Source organism: Tarenaya hassleriana, unplaced genomic scaffold (assembly GCF_000463585.1).
Source record: "Tarenaya hassleriana unplaced genomic scaffold, ASM46358v1 Cleome9, whole genome shotgun sequence".
Taxonomy (NCBI): Eukaryota; Viridiplantae; Streptophyta; class Magnoliopsida; order Brassicales; family Cleomaceae; genus Tarenaya; species Tarenaya hassleriana.
Window position 1 is genome coordinate 1,703,092 of NW_010971389.1, and position 2,446 is coordinate 1,705,537.

The window sequence follows — 2,446 nt, forward strand, 5'->3', positions numbered from 1 at the left end:
ACATTTGATAGAATGATTGATCAAGTAAGAAAGAGTTTCGGAAGTGGAGGGCCAAAGAAGAAATGGCACTGTCGTGGGTTTATAATCCCTCTTATGGTAAGTGTTTTTCACTATGTGTATAAATGAAAAGTACCGTTATTACATTGATTTGTTTTGGAATTTAATATTTACACAATATGGTACAGTTGCTTCCTTTCGAATGCATATCAAATTTGGGTGCCAACGGGATGTACAAAGACTAACTGTCACATGATGCATATGGTAACAATAAGTCTCATCTATTTTTCAGGGAATTAAGAGCATTCTTAAGAAGGAAGCGACAGAAGAAGCTCTTCTTTTTGATGTAGAGGATCTCGATGGAAGTGAAGATCCAACGGTTAAAGTATGGATGCAATATCTTGAGAGGAATCCGGAGAGCATATACTGGAAAAAAAATCCATGAAATGGAAATTCGTTCCAGAAAATCTTCAAAGAAAAAGAAGAAGGGGAAAAGCTTGGTAGATGAAGATGAAATAGAAGATGAGGGACGAGAAGAAGAAGAACAACAACAACAAGAACAAGAGGTACAACAATGACAACAACAGCAAGAAAGAGTCATACCACCACAAGGGATACAAAAGGGAGCACAAAGAGTTCACGGAGTGTCAAGTCTCGAAGCACTGAAGACCGAATTGAAGGCCGATTTCAGGGCCGTGGCTAAAGCATCCGAGATGAGAATCATCGATGCTGTGAGAGGGCTTTTAAAGGAGGTTGGACTCCTTGGAAAAGAAGGATTTGTCCCAAGTCCCACAGTGCAGGAGAATCCGGTGACAGATCGTAGATAAGGACATATCTACGCTCAGGTCCACAGCAACGCTCAGGTCCATAGTGCAAGAGAACCTCAGAAAAAGTTCTGTTGCGAAAGAAAGAGTTACGACAAGTCCTTTGATGTGTTCTGGCGGTACCGACGAATACTATGATCAAGATGTTGGACTTTTTGAATTAAGACCGAGAGATGTGACTCCATTGGAGTCAGAAAAAGAGAAGACAACTGCCCAGGAGGCATTGGTTACAGAGAAAGAACCGTCTCCTAAGGAGAAAGAGGCATCGAGCAAGGAGAAAGAGCCCTCGCCTAAAGAGGTTGATCTTTCTTCCATGGACGCAGAAGTAGGAAGTAAGTATTCAAACTTTGTCATTTGGTCACATTACTTGATCACATGAGATCATATTTACTTGGTCACATGCGACCATAGTTACTTGGTCACATGCGACCATAGTTATTTGGTCACATGGGACCATATTTACTTGGTCACATGAGACCATATTTACTTGGTCACATGGGACCATAGTTACTTGGTCACATGAGACCATATTTACTTGGTTACATGGGACCATAGTTACTTGGTCACATGAGACCATATTTACTTGGTCACATGTTTTAATTAATCTGTGCATAACTTGTGTTTTGTTCAGAAAATGTCCCCGAAGAAGATGCTGAAGAGAATGATAGTGACGATGATGCTGGCAGTGGCGATGAGAACACGGAAGAAGAGGGTGACGCCGATGGTGATGAGGGTGAGACAACCGATGAAGATTCTGAAAAGGATGACGCCGATGACGATGATACCAATGGCGAAGAGGGTGAGGGAACCGACGACGATGATACAGCAGCTGAATCTTCTGACAAAGAATCGGCTGCCAAAACCAATGAAGACACAGATATGTCTGCCCCCCCTGTTGAACATGAAGTCAATCAACCTCCACCAACAGTTGACTCCTCTGATACAGAACAGTTGAAAAGAACAAAGAGGAAGCTTACTGATGGACCATCCAAAAGAAGCCCTTATGTAGAACCAACATCAACTGGTCCACCGGCCAAAAGACAAAGATCTCAGGCTGTAGGAGGTCGAGGCAGAGGCAGAGGTCGAGGCAGAGGTAGAGGCAGAGGCAGAGGCCGAGGCAGAGGCAGAGGCAGAGGTCGAGGCAGCGGCAGAGGTCGAGATAACACTGCCCAGGAGGATGTTGCTGGGGAAGACGACGATGAGGAAGAAGCTTCTGAGGATGACATTGCTGCGGTCGAGACTGAGAAAGGAATTCTGCATTCGTCAAGTGAAGAGAAGGTATTTGTATGGAATCCAGAGCGTGTCAACCCGCGTGGAGGTCTCATCAGGAATCCAGGATTTGTAGAAACATCTGGTCCACGGGCCAACGCTCTATGGGAGTTTATGAAGAATCCGCGAGAGACGCGATTGTGGAAGTCAGAATTGGATGGAATACGTACGTCAAAATTTTGGGAAGATCTTCTACAAGTGGGAGTATGGCTCACAGATACTGTAAGTTTACATTAAGTTATCTTACTTAACAAGGTCACACGTATCTTGGATATATGGTACCAAATGACTCAGTCACATGGTACCATTGCTCCAAGTCACATGGTACCAAATGACTCAGTCACATGGTACCATTG